Source organism: Myotis myotis, unplaced genomic scaffold (assembly GCF_014108235.1).
Source record: "Myotis myotis isolate mMyoMyo1 unplaced genomic scaffold, mMyoMyo1.p scaffold_m19_p_5, whole genome shotgun sequence".
NCBI lineage: Eukaryota > Metazoa > Chordata > Mammalia > Chiroptera > Vespertilionidae > Myotis > Myotis myotis.
The window spans coordinates 12,373,316-12,391,854 of record NW_023416357.1 but is presented as its reverse complement, the minus strand read 5'-3'; the positions used below and the strand labels follow the sequence as shown (position 1 = coordinate 12,391,854).

General features: G+C 41.5%; 1 protein-coding gene across 1 annotated transcript in view; it reads left to right on the top strand.

Moving 5' to 3' along the window:
* The window catches only part of SEMA5A (semaphorin 5A), a 400,911-nt gene that overhangs the window by 90,874 nt on the left and 291,498 nt on the right, over positions 1-18,539 (top strand). Inside the window, exon 2 of the mRNA XM_036309681.1 lies at positions 13,296-13,390. The gene's annotated coding sequence lies outside the window, so the exon portion shown is untranslated. The remainder of the gene's footprint in view (positions 1-13,295; positions 13,391-18,539) is intronic.

The window sequence follows — 18,539 nt, the reverse complement described above, 5'->3', positions numbered from 1 at the left end:
TCAAATTATGTTTTGGTGGCTTACCTTAGGAGTCTTTGTTAGCTGTCACCAAAATTTCCTGCCACTTTTCTGATGTACAGCTCTTTCATGGTATTTAGGAAGGGACCTGACTTGAGAAACTGTCAGTCAGCAACGAGTAGCCATAGCCCTTCTTCCTCGTGTAATCCCAGCCATGGGAAGAAGGGAACAGCCAGCAGCGCAAGACATTTTGTTCCAAGTATAATAAAGGGCCTATCACCTCCCCCCACGAGGCTGTCAGCTCTGCACTTGAACGAGGGGTTTTGTTTATGGTTTAATTTCCCCAGAGTTCGCAGTGACTGCTTCAGTGATAGTCCAGTCCATCATTAGATGATAGTTTCTCTGACGGGGTGTGTGAGGAGAGAGGCAGCTTTGGCATTAGCACTCTCCCGAGCTGCAGGGGGTCGGCTGGTGTGAGAGAGGGGGCATGGGGAAGAAGCTGATTGTGACAACGCATCTTAATTTAACACTTGAGTCTATATAGTTTGAGAAACAAATACCCAAGCCAGGGCAGGTCTGGCCCTGTTGTCATTTGAGTTTATTTTCTGCATCACTGTTCTGTCTTCATATTAGAGTGATGCAGGCCTTTCTTAAGGAACTGACTTTAATTATAAGGCCTTTTGCTCTCAGGAAGCAGCATCATTTCTACAGACCTAAAAAGTGGTTGATGAGAATAACAAGTGGGAAATAACTAAAAAAAACCAAACTAATCCTGTTGAGATTAAAATGCACATTTTGGAGTCAACCATAAAATACCTCCAAGAACATAATGCCTTTCTGGTGCTTAATTACTTACAATGCTTCTAAGTTGTTAGTATGGTGAACCTCATCACAATTTCTTGCTCATTTTGGCCAGGGCACACGCATGTGTTCTAAAGCCATATGAGAAATAGAAACTGGGACAAAGGAGCTCCTTTAAACATGTCTTTTCTCTGCAGATAACTCGGGGGAGAGGGACATAGGAGTGAGGAGGGAGGGGTGAGGTGAGTAGGCAGCCAGCCCAGGGTCAAGTGCTCTTAGGACCCTGCAGGTGTGAAGATGCCTGAAACCCACGAATTACAGAGAACAGAGAGTGGAAGCCCAGGAGGCTGCAGAGTTGCTACAGGGCAACACTCCAGGTCCAGCGAACATCAGCAGGTCAGAAATTGGAGAGCTGATATCTATGAAAAGCTGGTTGACTAAGGGAATTATTAGTGTAGACATGAAATTTATAAAGATAATGTTTATATTTCTAAGGGATATGTCTTTTCATGACCAGTCACTATTGGCCGTTGGGTTGGCCTCGTTCTCCTGTCTTGACTCTGTCCACGAGAGCAGCTGTCTGTCCATGGGGACATCTCTGACCAGGTGGGGAGGTTCTGGATTTTTTTTGGGGGGGTGGGGGGTGGGGGCTGGATGCTGCTTCTCCAGAGAGTCTGTAGAAGGATCCTTGTATCTGCCAGCCAGCTTAATAAGCAAGAAGAGATGAGACTTTGCTATGTTTGCCCAGCAGAGTCTGTGATAAGTTTGGATTTTATAAGAGTTTGAAGAAGATGTAGAGGAAGGGGCCCCAAACCTGTCTGAGTAGCACCAGAATCTTCTTCTGAGACCTGAAAACCTTCTAAAGGATGTGGAAAAATTTTATTTGGAGCAAGATGGGATCCAGGCAAGCCTAGAGCCTCTGGCCAGGGAATTGAGATTTTTCTCTTCTCAGGGCTTGCTGTCCGGCTCGGCACAGCCTTGATCCCCCAGCTCCTGCCTGGGCACCTGCTAAGGGCCTGGCACATTCCAGACCCACAGGAGGTGGGGCAGCACCCAGTGCCTCCAGGTGGAGTTTGCTCTGTTTTTCTGGGTGATTTTGACTGATGTCAGATTAGGCATTGAAGCTGACTTTTGGGTTGTGCCCCAATCTGCTAACATTTATGCAGACCCTGAAGTCAAAGAAAGGAATCCTCATCCAGTCTTTCTTGAACGTGCATATTTACTTGGCCTGCCCTCAGCTCTTCAGAGTTGAACGTGGTATGAAAACTGCTCTTGACAGGGAAGGTCAGAAAATTAACGCCAGAGAAAACCAGAGGCGAGCCTTGGGGTCCTGGTCACAGAGGACAGGTGACTGCATCACAGGGGCACACGGAGGGTGCCTGTGGATTTCGGAGAGCCAGCAGGAATGCAGGAACCATCTTAGGATGAACTGCTTGAGTGATGAGGTCAAGCCAATAAAACAATGTAAAGGGCAAGAAATAAGAGTTCTGGATTCAGAGTCATAAATAAGCTTCATACAGCTTATAAAATCAAAGCAAAAAAACAAACCAATACCCTTGGTCAGTTTAATACTATTCATTCAACAGAGGGGAGGTTTGTCTTCCTGACAGTTTATAAAAAGAAAACATAAACCCAACCCTACTATTTGGGGATGGAGGGTAAAGGGGCAGGGTAGACACTCATTCTGGGATTACCACCTGTCGGGCATCGTCCTGTGCACTTTCCCTGAGTTATCACCTTTGCTGGCAAAGTTTGTCAGCAAAAAATAATGAAATACCATTTTGTAAAACATGGAGCATTTCACACTGGTCTTGTTTTCTTTCCAGTTAGTTCAAAGGAACAGGATTTTGAATGTGGTGGTGAGCAATGAACTGTGGCTCCTTGAATAATCGATAAACTGACAAATTCCCTAAGATTATCCAGCATTCCTCTCCCAGGAGTGATGTTTTACGTCCATGGTGGGGAGGAGGAACCAGGTAGCCGTAGGCGCCTGGGCTGACATTTTGAAGGCTGTGTGTAGCAAAGAAAATGAAAGAAAAATCTTTGGCTCATACAGTGGAGAGTTCATTTCCCCAGCAGGTTTGCATCAGGGCATGCCCCGCCTTCTGGTTCCGATTACGAGTCGGAATTGGTCAGATGACTCCTTGATGGAGGCTGCAAGATGGGCAGACTGGCTTCATGACTAATCCAAGGCAGCTGCCATGGTTGCTTTTAAACATGAGGGAAGCTGTGCTGGTTCTTCTTGGGGAGGATGCTTCAGTACAGTCGGTGCCAAAGTGGATGAATGACTCATTGCCAGTAAAAAAAGAGAATCTTTTCATTCCCCCACGCGTTTAAACACTCTAAATACAGCAGTGTTTAGAGATAGGTGATACACCAGCTGGTTCAATGTGTAGTAGCCTATTTCTTATTTTTATCACCAATTTATTTTGAGAGGATGACAGATAGAACAGAATTAGATTTCTGGTTCTGCCACACAGCCAGGCTTCTGTAGTCTCAGGAGCATGACACAAATGCTGGGGGTAACGGCTCATTTGCCTGCGCGCTGTAACGCAAAAACGGGAAGCGTCTTCCTTCTTCAGGCCTTGGTGCCCACCTTGACAATGGAAGACCCAACAGGTCACTGGGCCTGATCTCGGGATTTAAAAGTCTTGTATTCTTCATCTCTTCAGAGAGATGAATGTTCTGACATGGCTTCAGAGTATTTGCTGGGTTTAAGCCAAAAAATAAAAACAAAGACCACTGTAGTTTGTCTTCTAAGTCCAACAGAATTTGTTTGGTCCAGATCACTGTACACCATGTCAACCAGCAGCACTGGCATCTAGGCTCATAGAATGAATAAAGTCCTGGAGAACCCAGATCTGACACAGCTCCACATGGATACTGGCTTGGCTTGCATGTTTGCACTAATTTGATTTGCCTTAACAAGTTAAAGGACAACATCTTTTTATTTCTCAGTGTTGAGGTGGAGAGAGCATCTTTTGTAGCTATAAATTCCTAAAGTAATGCTATCTGTGCATTTTTTTTTTTTTTTAGGAAAATATTTTTCTGAGTCATTTATCCCATTTTCCTTTCACGAACAAGTCATCATGAATTTCATAGTCAGCCATCTTTCCAGTGATCAGTAAGCTCCCTTTCTCCTTCATGCTTGTGCAGCCGACCTTTGTCTTAGTTCAGCTTTATTCTGGGGAGGTTTTGGTGCCATTTGTGGATTTGATCTGTGGCTGATATCCACCCCCCCACTCCCCCCAGCTTCCTATGTAATGACCAAGGGCTAGCTGATATATGAACCCAGCCCTTCCTATTTGCTTTAACAAAAGTTAAGTAACAATAATAGTTACATAATTTTTTAGAGTTAAATCTTCATCTTAGAATCTTGAATTAGATCTAGAGTTAAATTTTGAATCTCTTGTGTGGGCAAGCAAATGCTTACACGTCTTATCTAATGTGTTGTTCTGAATAAGTAGGAATTGAGAGACCACATTTTTCAAAAAGCCTCAGACACCCTTCTCTTTCTGGGTATTGAGAATGTCATCTACAAAGGATGGATCAATTTAGCTGTCAGAATGAAAGCTGAGGGCCCAATTGCCCATGCAAATTGGCCACTTGGACAAGCGCTTCAAAATTGCCTGCATGAAAAGTAAGCCTGCCCTTTGAAAACTGGGCACATGGAGGCAGGAATAAGAAAGAAAGTAGTCACTCTTTGGAGACCTTGGTGTCCCCAGAGAGCTGATTTTAGAAATTGCTCACTTTGAGCAGTTGCTGTTTTCTTGGCAACTTGTTTGCTTTAATAAAGAAGTCATTTTGCCCCTCTCTTTCTTTCCCTCTTCTCCCATGCCTCTTAGCAGTGCAGAACACATCTCATTGTCTGATGTGGGAGTAAAGGCCTGGGAAATATTTTACTCCAGCTTTATTCCAGTGACTGAGGCAATATATTGGTTCCAAGGTCAGCCATTCTGGCCAGCTTTTATATACTCGACAAGGGTGAGCTACACGAAGACTGAATGGAAACAGTTGGGTTTCTCTCTTCCCAAATGCTGTTAGGATTAGTCAATACTTAGAGAAATAAGACCCCCAGTTCTCGTCTTTTCTGTAGGTCTCAGCTGTGTTTAATATTTTTAAGGCATCGCATTTCATAGTGACAGTTAACTGAAGGAGAGAGAGGTCTTGGGTGGATCAGGGTGTGAAGGCTCCAAGCAAGATGAATATTTTTTTTTCCTGGTGCATCTTCCTCTTTGGATACAACTTTCAGAAGTGCCTGCTCTTCTGTTAAGGATATGCCTCTGCTGGTCTCAGAGCCCCAAGATTGCATCATTAAATGACCCAGATGTGAGGTCTTGTGTTCCCATGTGAGGTCACATTGTCCATGAAACCTCAGCCATCACAGGAGATGGTCTCCATGTGCTCCTACTTGGGACCTAAGATAGCAAAGAAGGGAAGATTCAAAGAAGGGAAAGTGTGACACGTGGCACTTGTCATTTTTAAATGTACACAAGGTAATTATTAAAGAGATTCTTTATTAAATGACCTTGACCAATATGGGGCATTATTTGTACAGAAAATAATTAGCTGTTTACTAATCATTATACAGAACCCTCCCATGTAACTATGGCATTATGTCATGCATCCTGTACTCGGATGCAGGAGAAAATGTCTTATTGTCCATATTTATTGATATGGAAAGTAAGGAAAAACATTTATTTACCTTTTGCATTACAATATTATTGTATAGATACAAGTCTTAGGAATTGATTTTAAGTGTATCTCCCTCTCATCCCTGTACATTTGCACTCATGTTTCCTATGGAAACACTACTTGATTTAGATGCTGTTTACAATTATAGAATGTGGCATAGAATCCACAGGCTGGCCAGTGCAGGCAAACCTTGGGTGAAGGAATGCCTTTAAAACTGAGAACATCCTAAGAGGTGGCCCCTGACAGCACATCCCTTTTTAACCCTGCTCTCAGCATTTACACATCATAATGTCAAAAAAGGTTCAAAGTTCAGATGGGAATATTGAACAAAGCAACAGACATATATTTAAAAAAACAAAACTAAAAACAGTTTCATAGTGCAGATGGAAGAATATACCATGTTCATGGATTGGTAGAATTAACATCATTAATATGTTTATACTACCCAAAGCAATCTATAGGTTCACTGCAATACCCATTAAAATACAAACAGCGTATTTCACAGACCTATAACAAACTCTCCAAAAATGCATCTGGAGTAAAAAAAGACCCCAAATAGCTGCAGCAATTCTGAGAAAGAAGAACAAAGTAGGAGGGATATCAAGCTATATTACCAAGCCACTGTTCTCAAAACTGCCTGGTACTGGCACAAGAACAGACATATAGATCTATGGAATAGAACAGAGAACCCAGAAATTGACCCAAACCACTATGGTCAATTAATATTCAACAGAGGAGGCAAGAGCACACAATGGAGTCAAGACAGTCTCTTCAATAAATGGTGTTGGGAAAATTGGACAGATACTTCCAAAAAAATGAAAATAGACCTCCAACTTACACCATACACAAAAAATAAACTCAAGATGGATAAAGGACTTAAATGTAAGATGGGAAATCATAAAAATCTTAGAGGAATCCACAGGCAGCAAAACCTCAGACATATGCCAAAGCAATATCTTCACTGATACAGCTCCTAGGGTAATGGAAACTAAAGAGAAAATAAACAAATGGGACTACATCAAAATAAAAAGCTTCTGCACAGCAAAAGAAACCATCAACAAAATAACAAGAAGGCCCACTACATGGGAGAACATATTTGCCAATGTTATCACCGATAAGGGTTTAATCTCCAAAATATATAGGGAACTCCTACATCTTAACAAAATGAAGATAAACAATCCAATCCAAAAAATGAGCAAAGGACCTAAATAGACACTTCTTGAAAGAGGACATACAGAAGGCCAAGAGACATATGAAAACATGCCCTAAGTCACTAATCATCTGAGAGATGCAAATCAAAAAATTAATAAGGTACCATCTCACACCTGTCAGAATGGCTATCATGAGCAAATGACAAGTGCTGGCGAGGATTCAGAGAAAAAGGAACCCTCTTGCATTGCTGGTGGGAATGCAGACTGGTGCAGCCACTGTGGAGAACAGTACAGAGTTTCCTCAAAAAACTAAAAATGGAACTCCCATTTGACCCAGTAATACCACTTCTAGGAATATATCCCAAGAAACCAGAAACACCAATCAGAAAGGATATATGCACCCTTATGTTCATAGCAGCACAATTACAATAGCTAAGATTTGGAAACAACCTAACTGCCCATCAGCAAATGAGTGGATTAAAAAACTTTGGTACATCTCCACAATGGAATACTATGCCACTATAAAAAAGAAGGAACTTTTACTGTTTGCAACAGCATGGATGGAACTGGAGAGCATTATGCTAAGTGAAATAAGCCAGTTGGAGGAAGATCACATGAGCTCACGCATTTGTGGAATATAATGAACAACATAAACTGATGAACAAAAATAGATGCAAAGACAGGGAAGCATCAATCAGACTGTCAACCTCAGAGGGAAGTCAGCGGAGGGTGCGGGGACGGAGGAGAGATCAACCAAAGGACTTGTATGCATGCATATAAGCATAACCAATGGACACAGACACTAGGGGGATGAGGACATGAGCAAGGGGGTGGAGGGCAATGGGGGGATAAGGACACATATGTAATACCTTAGTCAATAAAGAATAAAAAAAAATATCCCTCAGAAAAAACACAAAAAACCAGTTTCAAGTTTGCATCCTGACCTGTCTTGGGTATAAAATGGTCAGCAATCTTATGTTTTGGGGGATTGAAATGAACCTGCTCTGTAGGCCAGCCTCTGACCCCAGGGCATCGACTGGAGGGGTGGGGTGGGTGGCGGGGCAGGTGGCTGCTGCAGTGACAGGACCACGCCTCACCTTTACATACACTTTCTTCATCAACCTCCAGCTTTATGCCCAGTTTGCTTTTCCTATTCCCATTGTTTTCTTGAATGCTGGCATTTTTGCTCCGGAATGTGGGGGCAGCTAGGAGCAGAGGCTCCCTCCTTTGCTTGCCCTGAGCCCAGCCTGCCTTCTTTGTTTATGTCCCTAACAGTTTGCACCTTTCCAGTCACCCAGGTATCTCTGCAGGCTGCTGCCTGTGTATTTCCCTCTCCCCTCCCTCCTGCTCTTATGTGTCCTTCCTTCCCTTTGTCCCCTCTCCTCTCTGTCAGCTTCTCTTGATGTCTCTTTCTCTGTTCCTGTTGTCAGCACCTACTTTTCTTTTCTTGAATGGAGGAAGGGCGGGGGGTGGGGGAGGGTGTTTCTGATGACTCCCAGCCCACAGGAACCCGCCTTTCTTTCAGTCACCCTCTTTCTTTAACCTGAATGTCCACTGTCATTTTAGTCGGAGGAACAACGTGGACAGAGGTGACAACATAGGAAGAGCAAAGTTAGGGACAGATTCCGAAAAGGGAGCAGTGTGTACACAGAGCATAAACAGATTGCCTGGACCCCACTCACCTCTGAGTGGTGGATTCTTCAGACAGTTCCTCCCCACTGAACCAGGGGCCTTGGACCAATGAGCAAACAACATAATATCCTGTATTTATTTTGTATTTTAATTCCTAGTGAGAAAATTCTGATTCTCCTTGTTTCTAGTATTGTCTAAAGTACAAAGACATTCATTCCTCATTTAGTATAGGCTCAGTTTCTAGACTGTTTCTATACAACTAATGCTTTGCAAATATGGGCTTTGATTTGTAGTCTTTTTTAAAAAATGTATATTAAAATCTAAAGTTCTCCTGTGGAGTTTCAAGCCTCTGGTTTCACCTCTCCTTGTCTGTCCGCTGCAGAGCTGCCACGTTGATTCTCCCAGATGCCACTCTGGCCTTCACTGAGCCGTCCATGGCTCCCCCTTCCTTTGGGTGAAGTCTCATCTCTTTCTCATGTTCATGTTTTCTAATTATTTGCTTTGTCACTGAGCAGTTCCTTTGAGCCTTCCAACAACACATTGGCCATGTGTTGGAACCTGTGTCAGGCTGCCTTGCTGGTCCACTCACTCCAGCTGCTGCCCTTTCCTGCCCCTCGGCCTCCCACTGGGAACCCGTTTTGTTTGCTTCCTCATCTTCCTCCACAAACTTGAACATCAGGCCGGCTTTCCACGCATGATTCCTGCTGCTCTCCAGTTCTGACTTTGCAAGTTAGAAGAGTTGTTTTGCTTCACCTGTCCCAGTTCAGCCCACACTCCGGTGAATTCCTATCCTTCCCAAGGTTTCTATTAATTCATCCTGCCCCAAGGGTGGTGCCAGAGGCTCACACTCCAACTCAGCATGGCTCTAGCCAAGATGGCTCTTCCTTCCATCCGAGGATTCTCAGGTCTGCCTGTTTGATCTACCATTTGCTTCACCTGTGATTCACCCCACTCAGATAGTCTTCATCAACTCCTAATATTCTACCCGCCCTGCCAAGCCCTGATCACATCCCTCATCTTCCAGGAGGCTTTTCCCGACTCTTCCATCTGGAAGGAACTTCCTTTTCCTCCAGTTTCAGAGCTTTACTGAATCGTGTAGCACACGAATCAGACAGTGCCTGGTGTGAGCTACCAAGAACAGAATCAGTCCTTGCTTTGTCTTCTAGCTGCCTAGTATGGCCATGAGGTTGTGCTGTGCATGGTGATTAAGCGACCACTTGACTGATGTGGATGAAAATGGGCCACATGCTAATCTGACAAGCTCAGGAGAGGCCTGTGTGTTGGCCTTACAAACTCAGAGACCTAAAGTAACCACATAGGATGGTCTGAAATGAAAACTTTTTAACTAAAAAGCAGTTTATGGTGATTTGTTATATCCTAGGCTGGCATCTTCCCTGACAAAGGTCAATCTTTACCCTAACTGAGCTTATTTTCTTTTTACATCTACGATACTATACTGTTGTAATGTCAAAGTAATTTGCCTTTTCCTGGAACCCTCAAAGCACAGGCACCCTTCTGTGGAGACCACAAATCCCCTCATTGTCATTGAGTTGTTGACTATTAACTATCATATACTCACACACACTTTTTACATATTATTTTACTTTTTATCCAATCCCAGAGGCTCCACCACCCCCCCTCCCCCCCTGCTTTCTCTTGCCTCCCTAAATTATCACTAGTGGATTTCATGTAACCCAGTTACCTCTCCTCTTTTGGTTGTAATGTATAAAATACGGTGCAAAACTGCCATCCTCGGAGCATTATTTAGATTTTGCTTCTCAGCATTTGTCTACAGTTTGACTCAAATAAACTCACAAAAATTCCTCACAGATTAGAATGCTTCTTACCTTGACACTGATGATGAGATATCTCAAACTCTGTAGTCACGGGTGAAATTCTTGAAAGCTGGGAAACACTAGCCCAACAGCTTACAGCTTATAGGTTTCCTGAGCCTGTACTGGTGGGGTGTCTTCTACTCCACCACTTAGTGTCTTTATGATACCAGGTGGTCTTGTCCATTTTTATTTTAGTTCTTGTGATTTTTCTGTGGTTGGTTCAAAATTGAGCTCTTAAGACTGGTCTGAAATTTTAATTTCTCTCATGTACATGTAGGACAGTGGCCACCACTCAGCTGACCTTTGGTCTCTAGGAGAATGTTTAAATCCAAATATTTTCTCATTCTAAGTAGAATGGGCTGGGACAGGTTGCATATTTTAGCGGAGAGGCATATGTTGAGGAACACTCAAGTTGTAACTGATGCTTAAAATTTATTCATGCATTTCACTGTAGAAAGGACTTTAAGAGCCTGTGAATGTGGCTGAAGGGTACTCCTGGGAATGGTTTATCATTTGTAAGTCACAACACCTTGCAGGGGGCTAGTTCTGCATGGGTGTGTGTGTGTCTGAGACTGGTTTTTGTTGGGGAGGGCTGTAATTGAGAATTATGACACAAAGACTTCTGAGGTCATTTCTACTGAAGATGATACTAAGCTAAAAGAGGAAAGAATAAAATGGAATTGAGTCAAATGGGGACATTTTATGTTAGTGAAACATAAGCAGTTTCTTATTTAATAGATAGTTAAATATCCACCTTAAAGCATTTCACCCTTCAGTCTGAGGCCAGCCCCTGGGCTTTGCCATTTCTATACCGACTCCGTTTTCTAGAAAATGTGTCAGTGATTTATGGTTTATACATCAGCTAATGTATGACCTCACTGGAGAAGATGGGCTAGCTCAGCCTTCAGACTTGAAGGGGCCATTGTCTGTGATTTTAATTTAGTTTCCATTCAAGGTTACTGCTTTGTTGCTGTGGTTTCTGCTTGTATATGTGGGTGTTGTATCGAGTGATATATGTGCCTCCTGAAGGTGGAACTCTACCCGGGCAAGGGCTGACCTTAGGGAGCAAAGGGTCCTGATGCTGTTCACTAGCCTTCATGCCCCAGAATGGTAAAATCCTTGATATAAACAGTGGCATCTTAAAACTTTTCAGGGGGTATGGGCTTCCAATCGTGCTTTTTGGAACTGGTTTTTGGTTCGGAAATCAGATTCCAAAGGAAGTTATGCTGTCCCCTGAGCCATGTGAATTCTGAGCTGGGCATTCTGCCACTTGAATGTTGCCTTTTTATAAGGAAGGGGCCTGGATTCAGCAGGGATGTTCTCTTCCTACAGTACTTATTGTCTGGTTGCATCAAGGATTCTGAATTCTTAGTCCTCTTGGCCTCTGTCCCCTCTGCTGCTTAAGAGGATGCCGTCCTCTGCAGGCCTGACTCTTGGATGTCCTAGCTGAGGGGCCTCATGGGCTCATTTATGACCTCACTAGGGGAGGCTAGGGAAACTCAGCCTCTACACCTAATTATCAACCCTCAATTTTAAATTTAATTCTGATATGTGGGAGCCAGTAGAAATCTCCAGGTATTCATGGCAGCAACCAGTGGCTCTGTCCAACTTTATTACTTAAATTTTGATTAAGTTACAAATAAATACAAGGACATTTTAATACTAAATTACAAAGCAGATTTTAGGTCTCCGGAAAGTTGATGTATTCAAATATGCTGTTTAATAAAGAAGTCTCAACTAACATATTTGTTGCCACACCCGAAGAGATATTATTGGTGTAAGAAAGAATTGGCCGCTCCTAGGAATTTTTCCTGGGCTGGGGATGCCTCCTTACCTTGGGGAGAGCTCCCTTACTCCTCTTTTGGCCTCAAGGATTTGCATCTGTGCCTTCTCCTTTCCAAAGGATGATGTCAAGAACTTTTAAAGATTCTGCTGGGGCCACATAGGGATTCGGGATTCTGCTGTGTGTCGGGGCACCTGGCCTGTGGGCGCCTTCTCAGGCAATCTGAATGAGTTGCTTTGGCTCACCCCATCACTTCCTATGAATTAACCAAAGGCACCTCTTGGAGAGATGATGTTACCTAGTCACTGCCCTCTGACCTCTGAACCTGGAGACTTCAAAATTGCTCTTTAGCAGATACAAAATTTTACAAATTTCCAGATGCTGTAATTCAGTTTATTTTCTGCAGGCAGATGGCTTTTTAGATAATTACTGAAGGAGACGGTGTGGGAATTATTGCATAGAGGAATAGCCAGAATGTTCCAGAATATTCTGGGAAGTTCTTTTCTTGCCATCATTCTCAGCTGCTGCCTAAGTGAGTGTGTGATGGGATAGGCAACATCAGTGTGTTCCAGGTTTATGGCAGCCAGAAGCTGCAGAGCGTGGAGAGCAGGAAGAAACTGTGTGAAGGAGGACAATAGAAAAAGCATGAGTCCTGAATGCAGAAGTGCAGTATTTGAAGTCCCAGGCGTCCTTAAGGAACAAGGGCACATTTCCTTTATGCATAAGAAGTGGGAAGTAACCTATTTGCTGGACCAGGGGTTCTAGGGGGGCTGGTGTTTTGTGGTAGACTTTCTCTCACATTACAACATCAAGTTTGCAGGATTTTTGTATGTTAAATTGGATGGGGAGATTGGATGGCTTGGCTTGGTTTTAGTACAGTGAATCATTTTTATGCTTTATAATTTTTTCCAATAAAGTCTCATATTGTGAACCAGATAAGTCAACATAAAAATACAAACTCAGATTTTTGATATTAATTTATTCTAAAACTTCTGCCTTTAATCAACTATTTTAAAAATGTATTACTTAAGGACTGTATTAAAAAAAGAAAGCATGAAAGAGTCATCCTGCAATGGGTAAATTCACACAACCAATCTGACCTTGACCTTCAAACTGCTTAAAGTAATTCAAATGGGTTTGAGATGATGGCCCTTTCCATTGTTCTCTGAAATTTGTTTTCATATGTTAACAGCATCTGAATTTTTATTTCTCCTTTTCTGAAAAGAGAAATACATAGGTGCATGGATATGAATTAAGCCAGGACTGTCCTATTTGTCATTTTTAAGCTATCTTGTGTCACTATTTTAAGTCTCACGTTGCTAAAGCAGCTTCATCTGGTTGTGCATGGCACTAATGGAACGTTCTAGAATTGATACACAATGACTACAACATCTTTTAAACTGGGTAGACAGGATCATTTTTTTCTCTTCTTTTTTGCAGTGTTGGAGTGTGAGAGTTGAGCTCCAGTGAGCAGATGGCTGTGGATCCTTAGTGTGATACATGATCCAAGAAACACTCCAGCCTTTTCCTCCTTGGTAAGTCAGACATCCAGGTGGGAAATGAAGGAACCAACAGTTTTATAGGTTCAGATACTGTGACAGCTGACGAGCTTCACTTAACTCTGCTGTTAAAAATGGCAGTGAATGGGCAAGCTTTCAGAGAGACAAGTCTCTTTATGGCAAAACTATTTTGGGCCAACCCCTCAGCCAGGAAACCCAAAGCCCTGACTGGGTGCTATTGACACAGCATCCTCTGGCCCACCATGTGCTTGTCTACCTGGTTTCAGTTTTATTTTGCACCCATAAACATACTGCTATATATATATATATATATATATATTAGAGGCTCAGTACACAAGATTCTGCACTGGGCGGCAGGGGGGACCCCTCAGCCTGGCCTGCACCCTCTCATAGTCCGGGACCCCTCAGCAGACATCCTTAGCATTGCTGCAGAGGCATGAGAGGCTCCCGCCACCACTGCTGTGCTCGCCAGCCATGAGCCCTGTGGGAGCTCACTGACCACCAGGGGGCAGCTCCTGAGTTGAGCGTCTTCCCCCTAGTGGTCAGTGCGCGCCATAGCGAACAGTCGTTCTGCCATTTGTTGATTTGCATTTTACCCTTTTATTATATAGGAAGGAGGAAGGATTAGGACAAATATGCAATTATTTGGGGTTACCTGGTAATTATGTTGCACAAAAGTGTTCTGGTATCAAATCTCCCTCTTTTATTATAAGCAAAAGCAGATGTTTATAAGAGTCAAGTTGAAAAGGATTGGCATACTTAAATCATGGGATAAGATGGGGATACCCTTTGCCACATACATCAAATAATGTGATTTTTAAAAAACTTTTTCTTAAAAGGGTACACTGACACTTTAAGGCCTATTTGATAGGTTTTAATCTAAAAAAATTGGCAAAGAAAAACCACTTAATTTGTGTTTATTTAAAGAGTTTACGCGGGGAACTACTCTGTTTGTTGTTCATTCGTTCATTCATTCATAGAAATAAATCATTGTAGCAAGCCCATGAGTCAAATGTAGCAGAACTTTTCAAGAACCACTGGTTCCTATGTACTTCCATGAGTGATGGTAATGTTTTCTTCACTTTAATGGCAATGATATAAAAAATAAAATTATGGTTATAAAAGTGATGAAAAACTATATGTGGTACCTAATTAACTGGAAAAAAGAAATTGCAAAATAATATTTAATATAACCCTATTAATCTTCAAAATATACAAACGCAAATGTGCAAACATATAATCTCTACCCACAAGTCATGTGTGTTATAAAGTCTACGAGAACATTTATCAATATATACCAAATTGTAAATAGATTAACACTGCAATTGAGGATGTTGGCACTTCATGAGCCTTATCTTCACTATCTAAAATTTTCAATGTTAAAGTTTGCAACCTGAAAGAAAAATGAATTAAAATAGTGAGTGCTCATTATAGAAAATATAGCGTGGAGCAAAAGTAGGCTTACAGTTGTAAGTATGTGAAATGGAGTTTATTCTGGTATTATTATTTATTAATTATTACAATATTTTTCATACAAACAATGGTAATTCTAACTTTTGCCTCAGCCTGTATGTACAAGAAGGGCACAATTCCCCCATAATCCCTTAGCTAAAGACAAAGGCCTTTGCCCACATCTTTGGCATGTGCCATGGTTGGTCATCAAACAGGACAGCACCCAACCTAGTCACACCGTCCTAGGCTATAATATGTTTTTGATTAGTAATTCATAGATTTGAATTAATATTGGCCATAAAATTTTATATACCGCTTTTACACTTGCTATAACATATACTTGTATATTATAAACATATATGTTGATGCTTGCCGGGGTCCAACCCCAGCGGGTCCAGGGGTCCCCAAAGGTGGGGACGGAGTCGGCAAAGAAGGAATGACACGGAGGCAGCGTTTAGTTGATCAGCAGCCTAGCCAGGATCTCCAGCCAGGATCTCCAGCCAAGTTCTGGTCTGGATCTCCAGCGAAGTTCTGCTTAGGATCTCCAGCCAGGTTCTGTGTCCATGTTCTCTTGCTAGGTTCCCAGGTTTTCCAGCCAGGTTCTGTAGCCAAGTTCCCTCGCTAGTTTCTCCAGCCAGGTTCTGTCCAGGTTCTCCAGCCAGGTTCAGTTACCAAGTTCTAGTCAGGTTCTCTTGCCAATTTCTGTAGTCAGGTTCAGTCCAGGATCTTTTGCCATGTTCTCTCACTAGGTTCTGTCTCTAGGTTCTGAGGCCAGTTTCTGTCCAGGATCTTTTGCCATGTTCTCTCCAGCGAAGTTCTTCTGTCTCTAGAGAACGTTCTGTGTAGGTTCTGTGCCTAGGTTCTGACTCTCCTCGTTCTGTCTTCTTACATCTGTATTTATACCAGTTGATTCCAATCCTATCAATCTCTATTTCAAAGGTTAGGGCGTTTCTTATCTCCATTCCAGGGAGTAAAGATTATGTAGCTTAAGCATGATTGTTCGTAGTTAAAGTGATTAACTACCCTCCTGGCACTTAGTTAAGGAGTTTTATCCCCTCCCTGACTTCAGGGAAAAATCCCTACCTGGGGAAACAACCTTTCTCAGAGAGGAGACCTTGGTTAAAACACATAGTGCCAAGAAGGTTAGCAAACATTTTAAGAACAGTATGCCATATATGCCAGCTCCCTTGAAACAGCAAAGATGGACCGGCTCCCGGCAGATGCTATATCATATAATTGAAGATTGTTAATGACCCTCATTTAATGCATCATACTAGTCTATCATGTAAAGGAACTATAATGTAATTCACTGTCTTTTGGGGGTAGATATATATGTTATTTCCAGTTAAGAAAAATAATAGATGATGCTGAAACAATCATGAGAAGCACGTACCTCTTACACTTGTTTCCAATACTGCTTTCTAGCTTTTTGTAGGTCACACTATCTCCTGCTTTGTGAAAATCAGAAATTTGGTGTATGAAATCGATATTTTATCAACAATAGCAGCTGGTACTGTAAAGCTTTCTTTTAGTTGAAGGTTAATTCATTATGTTACAATAGCTGTAGCTGACTTATAATTTCAAAACCAAGGAGTTTTAATGAGACTGCTAATTGGCTTTGGAAAGTGTTGTAGATATTTATATTTTACCAATAATATGCCAGAGAGTTTGCTTTGCTGAAACATCACTGAGTATTATCATTGATTGTTTAGTCAATTTGTTAGTTTTTCTTCCTTTTTGTATGTGTCATTGCTTACTCATTATGTTATTTGGTTGGTTTCATTTTTTTAAATATGTATTTATTGATTTCAGAGAGAAGATGGGAGAGGGAGAGAGGGATAGAAACATCAATGATGAGAGAGAATCATTGATCTGCTGCCTCCTGCATGCCCCCCTACTGGGGGGTCTGCAGCTAGGACATGTGCCCTGACTAGGAATCAAACCTTGACCTCCTGGTTCATGGGTTGACACTCAACCACTGAGCCACACCTGCTGGTGATTATTAGCCATTACTTAGAGAGAGAGAGAGAGAGAGAGAGAGAGAGAGAGAGAGAGAGAATGTGAGAGATTTGTTTGTTTTTATCTTATGCTTCTGCGCTACTGAGATTCAGAATTTTTATTACAGATTTTAACAGTCTTTAAGAATATTAATTCTTTGTTGTATTTTTCTCCACTTCATTTGCTTAACTTTATCTTCTTAAATTTAAAGTTTATTGTAGTGTTGCCTAATTTTTGCTTTATAATGATATCAACCAGTGCTTAGAAAAATAATAATTTTTTAAAACTTTCTTCTAATCTTATCAATATATTCAATGCTTTAATTCAGGAAAACAGTTCAGTTAGCTTTATAAAAATAGATACTTACTTTTGTGATTTTTCTCACAGCTTTATTCTGCCTCTGTTCTTCCTCACTGATAAAAATCAATCCTAAGTTTTAATTTAATGAGGATATTCAAACAATTAAAATATTTGTATGGATGAAAGGTCTCAGTTGCACATTGCTTCATTCTACAAATAGAGACCATATTTAGAGCCAGACAACTGAAATTTTTTTTCATTCTTTTATTTATTTCTCTTTTGGTTAGGGAAAGAGAAAGGTTAACCTATATTTTGAGATGTTCTACAGCCTTTACCTATATTTTTAACAGCTACCTTTATATATATAAAACTTTTTAATAAGAGAAAATTTATTTAGAAAGTCAGAGGGGTAGAGTCATAGAAGAAAATCAGCTTAGGAAATAAGTTACAGAGGCAAAAGAAGGGCCCTTGGAGTTTATAGGAAAGAGAGAGAGGCAAGGAAAACTCACCTGGGAGGAAAGTGGTGGGGAAAGGTGTGGTCGTGCTCCTTAGAGAGAGCCGCCTTGTATACGTTATTTAATAGTACTTTACCTGTTATGTTGACTGTTAACAAGTCATTGTCACAGTGCTTTTTCTGTCATTTTATTTTTGTTCCTAATGTTTGGTGTTGTTTGCTTTAAATTTTATGTGGTGTTGTGTCCCCAAGACCAAGGCAATACTGGTCAACTATACCAGTGATGTGCAGGTTGATGTCCTTACTTGTTGAGTTGAGAGCACTTGCTTAGAATATTAATTGGTTATGGTGTTTCTGCAGTAACTGTTTCACAGTTTATAAGTTCCAAGAGATAGAGAATTAGCTAGATTTCTCTTTCTGGGCTTGGACAGATTGAGCCACAACTCAGTTCTCCATCTATACTTTTCTTGGTTTTCTAGATTCATTGGCTGTAAAACAAGGAAAGTGAAAGGATATCATTTGATACTAGAAAAAGGCAGTGAGAAACCAGACTTAGTTTCGGGAGACAGAATCCACATGTGAAAAGAATGTGCTTACTGATTTATTGGTGTTTTAGTTGGTAACATTGCTGATAGGAATTTCATTTTGTGGTATTTGCTGTTCATTTCTATGAATATTATTGATATGGATACATCACTTGCTTAAACATGCTGTGTGGTTGTACTGTGAGATAAAGATTTAGCCTGTCATTCTTAATGTTGTCAGAAATACTGAAGCTATGGACTCCACTTCTTGTTCCTGCCCTATTGTCTAGTCAGCCAGATGGAAAATCTCCGTGAGATGATCTGAGCTGTGGTGTCACATGCATTTCGCTTTTCATGAGCCAAGTTCACTGACAGGAGGATCGTCTGCTCCTATTATCTGCATTGGGATGCACTGGAATTCTCATTCCAGGAAGGA